The sequence below is a fragment of the Macaca mulatta genome, chromosome 18 (assembly GCF_049350105.2).
Source record: "Macaca mulatta isolate MMU2019108-1 chromosome 18, T2T-MMU8v2.0, whole genome shotgun sequence".
NCBI classification, from domain to species: Eukaryota; Metazoa; Chordata; class Mammalia; order Primates; family Cercopithecidae; genus Macaca; species Macaca mulatta.
Genome location: NC_133423.1, coordinates 40,168,516 through 40,179,472, shown reverse-complemented (window position 1 = coordinate 40,179,472; position 10,957 = coordinate 40,168,516). Strand labels below are relative to the sequence as shown.

Sequence of the window (10,957 nt, the reverse complement as noted above, 5' to 3'; positions counted from 1 at the left end):
CATGGTGAAACCCCGTCTCTACTAACAGAGAATACAAAAAAAAACTAGCCGGGCGTGGTGGCGGGCACCTGTAGTCCCAGCCACTGGGAGGCTGAGGCGGGAGAATGGCGTGAACCCGGGAGGTGGAGCTTGCAGTGAGCCAAGATCGCGCCACTGCACTCCAGCCTGGGCGACAGAGCGAGACTCCTTTTAAAAAAAAAAAAAAAAAAAAAAAAAAAAGCAGTGCTGGAACTATTGGACATCTATATGTAAAAAATAAATAACAAATCTCCATGTTATACAAAAATCAACTGAAAACAGATCATACACTGAAATGTAAAAATTCAACACTACACAGTTCTTAGAATAAAACTTTGAGAAAGTTTTGGCAACCTTGAGCTAAGCAAAAAGTCCTCGGAAATAACACCAAAAGCATGGTCCATTGAAAAATAGATGAATTAGATTTTATCAAAATGAAAAACTTCTGCTCTGAAAAAGACACTGTTAAGATAATAAAAAGACACCCTACAGATTGAGAGAAAATATTTGCAATTACATACCTGACCAAGAATTTGTATCCAGAATATACATAGAACTTTCAAAACCCAACAGTAAGAAACGAAACAACCCAATACAAAGTTGAGCAAAAGATGTGAACAGACATTTCATCAAAGAAGATATTCAGAAGGCAAATAAACACAAGAAAACACAGTCTGTGTTATTAATGCTATGGTGCACCTATACCAATGGATTTATTTTTAAGACAATACCAAGTGCTTACAAGGATGTAGAATAACTGGAACTTTCATACATTGCTGCTTTTAGGAATGCAAAATAGTACAGCTATTTTGGAAAATGGCTTAATAATTTCTTATAAAGCTAAGCATACACTTAGCCTATGATCCTACAATCCCATTCTTATTCACTCTAGAGGAATGGAAAATCTATCTTTAGTCAGAAAGGATACACAAAGCTTTGAGCAGCATCATTCAAAATCACTCAAAACTGGGAACAACCCAGATGTCCTACAGTGAAGGTTAACAGACTGTGGCTCAGCTGTATCACAGAATACTCTTCAGCATAAAAAGTCACAGGCTATAAATACATAGAGCATGGATAATCTCAAAGGCATTATCTGGAGTGAAACAAGCAGTCCCAAAAGTTTGCATATTGTATGATTCTACTTATATGACATTCTGGAAAAGAAAAAATTACAGGAGCATAGAAAAGATCATTGGTCACCAGGGGTTGAGGTGAGGAAGTATTTATGGCAAAGTGTATTAGGGTTCTCTAGAGGGACAGAACTAATAGGATAGATGTATATATGAAGGGGAATTTATTAAGGAGTATTCACTCATGCAATCACAAGGTGAAGTTCCATAATAGGCCATCTTCAAGCTGAGGAGCAAGGAAGCCAGTCCAAGTGTAAAAACATCAAAACTAGGGAAGCTGACTTCAGTCAGTGGCCAAAGGCTTGAGAGCCCCTGGCGGATCACTGGTGTTAAGCCCAAGAGTCCAAAAGCTGAAGAACTTGGAGTCTGATGTTCGAGGGCAGGAAGCATCCAGCATGGAAGAAAGATGAAGACCAGAAGACTCAGCAAGTCTAGTTCTTCCATGTTCTTCTGCCCACTTTGTTCTAGTTGCACTGGCAGCTGATTAGATGGTGTCCATCACACTGAAGATGTGTCTGCCTCTCCCAGTCCACTGATTCAAATGTTAATTTCCTCTGGCAACACCCTCACAGACATACCCAGGAACAACACTTTGCATCCTTCAATCCAATCAAGTTGACACTCAATATTAACCATCGCACAAAGGGACAGAAGGAGTATGATTTGGAGATTGATGAAATCATTCCATTCCTTATTGTGGTTGTATTTACTACATGAATATATCCATGTAGTAAAATTCTTAGAACTGTACATCCAAAGGAGTGAACGTTACTGTATGAAAATCTAAAAAATTTATTCAGCATTTCTATTTTTTGAGATGGAGTCTCGCTCTGTCGCCCAGGCTGGAGTGCAGTGGCCGGATCTCAGCTCACTGCAAGCTCAGCCTCCCAAGTAGCTGGGACGATAGGCGCCTGCCACCCCCACCCCCCCTCCGGCTATTTTTTTATATTTTTTAGTAGAGAAAGGGTTTCACTTTGTTAGCCAGGATGGTCTCGATCTCCCGACCTCGTGATCCACCCATCTCGGCCTCCCAAAGTGCTGGGATTACAGGCTTGAGTCACCACGCCTGGGCTTTATTCAGCATTTCTATGTGTTTTCAGTAGTGAGACAAGATCAGCATCAGGGAAATCCATCCTGTGGGATTAAGTCATGTTTTTATTGCTTTTGTAATAAGAAAATACTACACAATAAAAGTTATTTTGTTTGTTTAAAAAGACAATTACATTGACAATACTTCGAGCTAAGAACCAAACATCCAGATACAAAAGTGAGTTTGTATTGCTTAATAATTGCCAAACTTATAGGGACTAGCATACAACTTGCAGAAAAGTTCTTAGTAAATACTCTTTATAACATTACTCAATAAATGATGGTGTAAACACAGACCTCCTGACAGTGGGAGAAGTGGGAAAAGCCAAAATCACAATGCAGAGCATACAGAATTTGCTTAAATAATCTATACCCATATAACAAGAGCAAACAAACAAACATCAAATCTCCTGCCTTTCGTTTTTCTAATTCTCTTCTCTGAGTCAAAATCCTACTCACTGTTTAAAGTTCAGATCAGATTTTATTTCTTCCAAAAAAATCTTCCATATCCTCTCCACCTCACTTTGATTATTCTCTTATTTGAATGCTAACTTGCATTCTGACTTTGAAAGTAACCATATAGACCCTTGTAAAGCATACTCTGTCATATATCTATGTCTTATCTCACTAGAATAATTGAAAACCCGTGGATGATAAAAATCTAATTGACTATGTTGTCATGGTTTTTCTGAATTCTTCTCAGTATCTACTCGTTACTAATGCACCTGGAGGGCATGACTGATGTCACCTCAGAGCTGACACTCTACAAAGGTACTCTTGCCTCACTTGCAAGTTGTCAGGGAATGTGGCTTTGCTGAAACCAATGGGTTGGGTACATAAGAGGACAAAGTTGAGGTGGCCCCATGTTGGCCCAGAATCTCACAGGATGGCATCAGGAACTTCTTAGGCAGCACCCAGGCCTCTGAAGTTTCATTGTTAGTATAGCACAGGTGTTGGGGTCTGTGCCGGGGGTGGTGGAGAATGAAAGAACACACAAAAGACAAAGACACACAGAGAACATGGCGGCCACGCTCAGAGCCTCCGCCTCACTTTATTTATACTCCATAAACCCCACGTCAGCAGAAAGAATGCAATGCAAAACAAACTTTCTTTTCCCAGATGTAACCTTCTACTCAGTTCTTTGTTTCTATGCTCTTCCTTATCTGCCCGCCTTCTTGGTGCCTACGGGAGTTCATTAAAAGTTCAATTGGAGATACTGTCCTTGAGCCCTATCTATTCTCAGCATACTGTTTTCAAAGGCCCCTGCATTTCCCCCCCTTTTTTTTTTTGTTTTGCCTCAATCCTAAAAAGGTAGCCCATATTTGTTCTTGTGTTTTCTTTTGTTTTTGGAGGCGACAGAGGGAGCATCGAATCACCAAAAGAAGTAGACCCAATCCAAGTGCCCAAAGCAATATACTTCCAGAGATTGTAGAAATCCATGTCTTCATCTGGGTCTATGGGTTAAAGGCAGCAAGGCACTGACCCAGCTCCTGAAGGGTTACAGTTCTGGACAACACATGTAATTGTTGTCGAAATGCTTCGGAAATGTTCTGAGTGAGCTCTTGGATGTCCAAACTAATATTTTTATGGCCTATTAATAATTTTTGGATTACGGTCCAATTTTGAGAGATGTTAAAAAGCACAGGCGTTACACAAAATTGAGTGGAGTTCCAATCACATTGTAATGTTATCTGAGTACTGAGGACAGTGAGCTGATCTCCAAGCCATGTCAAGGCTTGTTCCATGTTGTCCAATCTTTCAGCAAGTTGAGAATCAATGTTTTGTTGTTGCAGCCATAACCGGTGAGATTGTTCGTGCCATTGCTGCACAAATTCAGCATTTTGTATGCTTTGATGAAGAGCGAGCCCTGCTATGGCCGCAGTGGAGACGATGGTGACAAGGCTTATCACTGAGGCAATTATAAGTCCAAGGGCACGGAGGGTTCGCTGGAGAGAAGTCCAAATATAAGTCTCAAGAGGTGATGCCCCCCACGGTCGCGTAAGGTTAACAGGTAGCCAAATTTCCTTACAAGCCCTGAGGATATAAATATCCTCAGTAAAGTTGTGCCACCAGGAAGGATTGAGGCAAGACAAAAATGTACATGTATCTGTACAATTAACAATCCCCGTATCATTATCCCATGTCAAATTCCCTGCTAATAATAGGTAGGGCTTACGGACACAAGCAATAATATATCAGGAGGTATTTCGATATAACTGAATATGAAAGGAGTTATTCTGGTTAGAAAGATTAAGGGGCATATTCCCCACAAAAGTGCTAATGGCATCGCCTGCAGCTAACAACTTCCAAAAATAACTCTGTACTTCAGGCCTCCTTCACGCCATACCAAGGTTTCATTACTGTTAGCAGCAATACTTTTATTTACCCAGTGTCATTTCAAAGGTATGTGACTAAATTTTGTTTGAAAATCACCGTGCACACTTCAATCAGTTATTTGCATCCCATTGTATTCTAATAAAATCCGGGGTTTAGTTCCCCGACATTGTTGTCACTCCAGCACCTCAATATTAGGAGAAACCTCTAGAATAGGACAAAAAAGTAAAGAACTAGGAATAGTTTCATTACTATATACAGTATGATTATATTAAAAACTTCTAGTTACAATAATAACAGTATTAGCAGCCACATGACTATGATTATAACGAACAGCCCAGGCTTCATGCGATCTTCGGAGACAATGAGAACTATTTCCCATACATATTGGAACTCCTTCCACTCCAAATTGATATGTGTTGTTTATAATTCCCGTTTCCCGTTCTATATTGTCCTTGTCCATATAGGGGGATGGCATCCAAGTAGTATCATTGGTGAAAACCTTAATTTCCGCCTCCCCCCAGGCGACTCCCTGATACAAGGGCGGAAAGGGAATATAAGTCCAATATTCATACAAAGCCTCACTAAGAGAAATAAGTCCCCCGCCGAGGCACATCCAACAAAGGAAGAAATGCATGCTGAATCCAGTTTTCTTCTCAACAGGGTTTCAGTCATCTTGTAGGAAACCACTCAGGTCCGCTCCCTGTAAGGACAAGAGCATAGCCCCGTCCCTGTTTTAGAACTTGCCCTTGAACATACTTACCTTCTTCATTAGGATACCAAACCTTTAAACTGTCAGCGGGGACTATCACCGAGGGAGGTGAGGAAAGATGGGTTACGGCAGCGGAATCTTGCAATTGTCTCCATTGATTCAAAAAAATTAAGGTAAAAAGAACCTTCAAAATCTGGTTTCAAAATCTGGTTTCTGGGGGGCTCATTTCCCTCTTTTTGTTTTGTTTTAATAGTTAAGTTTTTAAAGTTAAATTTGCGCGCTCAATGATGGCTTGACCTTGACTGTTGCCCGGGATACCGGTGATATGTTGAATATTGTATTGCTGTAAGAAAACTTGTAATTTATGAGAGACATAAGCAGGGGCATTATCAGTTTTAAGTATAAGAGGAATGCCCATGATGGCGAAACAAGCTAAGAGATGTGTAATAACAGAATCAGCTTTCTCAGATGGCAACGGAGTGGCCCATTGAAAATGAGAAAAGGTATCAATGGTATGATGAACATACTTTAATCGTCCAAAAGAAGGGACATCTCGTGGATTAACCCCAGGATGGAAGGATGGAATGCTCAAAGGAGCACAGGAAGGACAAGCTTGAATAAGAGAACGAGCTTGTTTATGAGTTAAATGAAACCATCGTTGAAGGCCAGAACTATTAGTGTGATGTAGAGTATATTTTTGTTCTGCAGCATGTAGGTGGCCGATTAAAAGCAAATCAATCTGAGTATTACCATGAACTAATGGTCCAGAAAGTTGAGAATGAGAACGAAGATGAGTGATGAATAAAGGAGCTCGACGTTGGCTCAAAGTAAAGGATAACAAAGAAAAGAATTTCTGAAGAGAAGAAGTAGCACAAAGAGGTAAAGTGGCCTGAGAAATATAAGAAGTAACATAAACGGCGTATTGAGAATCACTAACAATGTTACAACCAGTAGTAGGGAAATCAAGTAAGACCATGAGAATAGCAAACAATTCTCCCTATTGCACCGAGGGATAAGGATAAACTGTAACTCAAGATTGATGAAGCTTCTTGCCAAGAATCAGAAGTTGCAAGAAGATAAGTGATCTGACTATGAGTGAATTGAGAGATAATTAAGGAAGGATCTCCTCCCCAAAGTTGTCGACAGTGATGCCGTCCTTTAATGATCAGTTCAGCTAAACGATCGATATAAGTAGCCAAGCGTTTAGATATTTTATTGGACAAAAAGATCCATTTTAGTGGTCGACTAGTTTGATGAATCATTCCTGTGGGAGAAGGTAAAGTATGAAATAAACAAAAGGAAGGGCCTTTTGAAGTTGCTCTTCAACAAGCTGGAGTTCCTGTAAAGCCAAAGGAGTTAAATGTCGTGAGTTGTCCAAGTGACTGTCTCCTTCTAGAATAGAAAAAAGATGTTATAACTGATATGTTGGTATTCCTAAAACAGGACGCATCCAATTAATGTCTCCTAGAAGCTTTTGAAAATCATTTAATGTTTTTAAATGATCACGTCGAATTTGAATTTTTTGGGGTCGAATATTTTGTGCCCCCAAGGTATAACCTAAATATTGAATAAGAAAATCCAGTTAAATTTTTTCTGTGGCAATATTAAGTGAGTAGAAAGAAAGCTGAGTTTGTAATGATACAAAAGCATCTTGCTGCTTTTCTCTGGTTTTAACTTTGTGGGATAAGGGCAGGATTAGGAAGACCAGGCTGTAAACTTTCCCTAGGTTTAATGTAAACATTTATAGTTTTAAGACAAGACAAAGACGGGAATTCCATGCAGAAATACCTGGCTTTATATTCCTCTCGGCCATTTGTTTTTTGACTTACTCTTTTAGAGTCCTAAGTATTTCTTTAAATAATGGTCACTGTTTCACCTAAATAGGAGTGGTGGCTATGAGTTTAAAGGATTGTAGCCCATTTTGAACATCATATTTTTGGCAGCTGTGGAAATATGAGGAATGTTTAAAAAAGCAGCAAATTGTTGTGAAAGATCTTGTTCCCAAAAATTAATATTGATAGGAACAATATAAAAATAAAAAAAAACACTTGACCTTGTTGACCTTTAGGACCGACACAGGTTAAAGGTTCTACGTCTTGATAAATCACAGAAGCAGCACCCAAGCCAGTGAGTATAACTGAAACTTGTCTTTTTTCCCATTGTATAGGCCACTAATTTAAACAAATAATAGACATATTCACCCCCGTATCAATTAACTCTTTTAAAACTATCCCATTAATGTGCAATGAACATAAGGGCTTTTGATTAGAAACTAAAGTTTCCCAAAAAACAGTTTTTTCTGTGCTACAAAACCCTTTCTATTGAGAATACGTTCCCCTGCCTCTAGGCGTATAAATTGTGAAACTTGTACCAAAATAAAAATTTTATTAGTAATATCATGTCCTTTTGGCAAAGGGCCACACACTCTAATAGCTAATTTATATACTCCTCTATTAGGAGACAAAGTATAAGGCTGAGTAATAGCTAAGTCAGCAGCGGCGCTCTGCTTAGTTGCCGCATAAAGCTGAGAAACTGGGGTAAGGTGTGGGATCCTTAAGGAGGACTTGAATTTATTCCTTAATGTTGTAGGCCATTGCTCACTGAATATTGTAGTAGACTTGTATTGTAATTGTTGGGGCCCCAAGCCTGTGGGCCCCGGCTCCCGTTTCCCAGGAGAGGAGATAGTAAATTTCCACTTTTATCAGTTTTGGAACGACATTTATTTGTCCAATGTCGACCTTTACCACAATATTTGTACACCTCTGAAGGCAGCTTTCTGCCTTGAGGGATAAAAGTGTTCAATTTTTATGACATTCTTTTTTGAAATGTCTAGGTTTACCACACTGAAAGCAAACACCTTGTTTGTTATTTCCTTTTAAGGCTTTAGACAAAGCTCCAGCAAATAATTGAGCATTATAAATAGCCCCTCCAACACTAACACAAGTTTTAATATATTTATCTAAATTGGCCCCATTGGCCTTTAACGATTTTAACAATTTTTAACAGTCAGCATAAGCATTTTTAAAAGACAATGTTTGTAACAAAATTTTTGAAGCAAGGCCAGCACCCACAATTTTGAAGACAGCATCCTGAAGACGGGCTACGAAATCTGGATATAGTTCATTTGTGCCCTGTAAAATCTTCACAGAGGAAAGGGAACATTTTCCTGTTATCTCTACCTTATTTCAGGCCCTTAAAAACAAAGTCTTGATTTGAGTAAGGGCAACATCATCTAGACCAGCCTGAGCATTAAGAGTAGCATATTGGCCCATGCCTGTGAGTTGTTCCTCAGTGGGTCCAGGGGGATCACACATAATATTTTTCTTAGCCTATACATGTGCCTTGTTCATTTACCAGCTGTGCAATTGTAACCACTGAGAACGATCAAGAAAAGCCTTCGCCAAAGTCTTCCAGTCTATAGGAATTATCAAATTTTCTGATGAAAAATATCAAGAAGACCAAGGATAAAAGGAGATTGAGGTCCATAGTTAGAAATGGCAGCTTTCATTTCTTTTTAAAAATTTAATTTGTAAGGCATTAAATTGGACATTATTGCCACCATTTGAAAACTGAGCATTAGGAGCAAAAGAAGCACAAATAATTGGAAACAGATCCAGCTCCTTAAATTTTTTTTTAAATTAAAAGTATATATAATATATAATAATACTCATATCCCCAAATATAAAGAATCTCAACATATTAATAAGAAAAGGCAAATAACCCAACCAAAAGTAGCAGAACAAGGAAATGACAATAAACCTATATGTCTAACATCATTACTCACTAAGAAATATGTATATTAATACCAAATTGAGAATCATTACATACACAATACAATGGTTAAAATTTAAAAACACAGAAAATATCAAGAGGTAGTTAATGTGTTAAGCAGCTCGAATACTCAACTTCTGTTTGGAGTGTAAATTGGTGGAACCTATGCACCCCTATAACATAACAATTTCCTAGCTGGGGTTATTAATACTGTATTAATATTAATAGTTAATATTAATGTGCTTATTTATTAACTATTGAAATACTCATAATATTTTAACAAACAACAAGATATACATATACACTGGTTTTGACATATTAAACAGCTGTTTAGTATAAATTTAAAGTATGTCTGATGTGAATAGGGCTTCAACTTTGCCAAACAAAGGTAAAGATAAGGAAGCCGGGGGGTTGGAGGCACTGGAAAATCCTCTTTTAACAGGGCAGAAGGAAAAGAAACAGGGAAAGCTCACAAAGGTGAATTAGAAGAATGTATCTGTAATATTTGTTGAAGCATTTCCATGATACACTGCATGTCAGAATTTCCCTTAGAGAAAGGAAGAGCTGGCTTTTTCTCTTCTCCCCCTTTTGCTACCCCCACCATCCTCTGTTATCCTGGCACAAATGGGCTCCATTTCAGATTTATTTTATTTTATTTTTTTCCAAATCCTCAGATACCTTTCCTCCTGTGGCTACATTACCACACTCTGAATCAGTCTCAAGTAACTCTAATGTCTGAGTGATAGAGTCACACAAGGTCCACAATTTTAGAGGCATAATATCCCCTAACTGGAGAGCTCTAAGCAGAGTTTTTACTACCTGTAACCATTCTCTGCGATTCAGCTGCACTTTAGTCTGATACTGAAACCAGTAACAATGTTGTTCAACATGGGCAAACAATCACTTCAAAGTCTTTTTCTTTCACTTCTACTCCTATAGACAGCAATAGTCCTTGAAACAGCCGTAAATATTCTGAGGCCAGAGAGATGGAATTCCCCATAATGAAAGCTTAAGAAGGTTCCCCTTAACAATATCCGGGCCTTACCCGCCCCTAGGGGGTTCCCCTTCTTGTTCTCCCCTACTCACCCGTGCTGACCCTGCTCGCTGCGCCACTTGTTGGGGTCTGTGCCGGGGGTGGTGGAGAATGAAAGAACACACAAAAGACAAAGACACACAGAGAACATGGCGGCCGCACTCAGAGCCTCCGCCTCACTTTATTTATACTCCATAAACCCCACGTCAGCAGAAAGAATGCAATGCAAAACAAACTTTCTTTTCCCAGATGTAACCTTCTACTCAGTTCTTTGTTTCTATGCTCTTCCTTATCTGCCCCCCTTCTTGGCGCCTACGGGAGTTCATTAAAAGTTCAATTGGAGATACTGTCCTTGAGCCCTATCTATTCTCAGCATACTGTTTTCAAAGGCCCCTGCACACAGGTACCCAGCATGGACACTTGCAGCATGAAAGAATGAGTACTTGCTCTTATTATCCAGAATTTGTTCAGGAACCTCAGTTCATCCACAGAAAAACTCACTACTCGAACTCTACAGAATGAAAAAACAAAAAGAAGGAAAACTTGTTTTACTCTAAATGAGAAAATGTTAGATTGCACTGGGTGCTTTTCAAAGAAATGTGTTAAGTCATTAATGGAGTTACTCATTTCCTTCAAGGAAAGAGTAACAGTGCAGTTTCCCTCTAAGTTTTGCCTTCTCCTTCAGACAGCGCTCCTAATAAAAAGGCTTACTATCATCAAATTGATTTAATCAGTGGATTTAAATGGTGCTTGACATTGAACCTAGTGATTATGACTTTGGTGTATTTATGTGTTTAGTACATTTGCACGTGGTGCGCTTATTAAACAGAGCAAATAATTTGCAGCAGAGTCGGCTGAGTCTTTGCT

The 10,957-nt window shown here is 39.0% G+C and overlaps 1 long non-coding RNA gene across 1 annotated transcript; it reads right to left on the bottom strand.

Annotated features, from left to right (window-relative positions):
* Positions 1 to 693: 693 nt before the first annotated feature.
* Positions 694 to 10,478, bottom strand: LOC144336441 (uncharacterized). Its single transcript, XR_013408246.1, has 2 exons — positions 10,144 to 10,478; positions 694 to 5,277 (listed from the first exon to the last, which is right to left on the bottom strand). It is a non-coding gene; the product is annotated as an uncharacterized LOC144336441 (long non-coding RNA).
* Between the last annotated feature and the right edge of the window lie 479 nt (positions 10,479 to 10,957).